Source organism: Microtus ochrogaster, chromosome 2 (assembly GCF_000317375.1).
Source record: "Microtus ochrogaster isolate Prairie Vole_2 chromosome 2, MicOch1.0, whole genome shotgun sequence".
NCBI lineage: Eukaryota > Metazoa > Chordata > Mammalia > Rodentia > Cricetidae > Microtus > Microtus ochrogaster.
In genome coordinates this window covers 88,746,518-88,747,230 of record NC_022010.1, presented here as the reverse complement: position 1 = coordinate 88,747,230, position 713 = coordinate 88,746,518, and positions in this window count along the sequence as shown.

Sequence of the window (713 nt, the reverse complement as noted above, 5' to 3'; positions counted from 1 at the left end):
GCTTAATGTTGAGGTTTTTGATACTATAGCAATCAGACACCAAAAGGAGATCAAAAGGATACAAATTGGAACAGAATTCAAACTCTCACAGTTTGATGATGATATGATAGTTTAAATAAGTGACCCAAAAATTCTACCAAGGAACTACTACAACTCATAAACACTTTCAGTAATGTAGCAGGATACAAGATTAACTCTAACAAATCAACAAATCAGTAGTCCTCCTGTACACAGATGATAAAAGGGCTGAGAAAAAAATCAGAGAAACATTACCCTTAACAATAGCCAGAAATAGCATAAAATATCTTGGAGCAACTCTAACCAAACAAGTGGAAGACTTGTATGACAAGAACTTTAAATCTTTGAAGACAGAAATAAAAGAAGACACCAGAAAGTGGAAAGATCTCCCGTGCTCTTCGGTGGGTAGAATTAACATAGTAAAAATGGTAATCTTACCAAAAGCAATCTACAGTTTCAATGCAATGCCTATCAAAAGCCTATAAAAATTCTTCATAGACTTTGAAAGAATGGTAGTCAACTTCATATGAAAAAGCAAACAACAACAAAAAAAAAAAAAAAAAAACAGGATAGCCAAAACAATCCTGTACTTTTGTGCGCATCACAATTCCTGACTTCAAATTCTACTATGGAGCTAGAGTACTGAAAACAGCCTGGTGTTGGAATGAAAACAAACAGGAGGACCAGTGTAACCG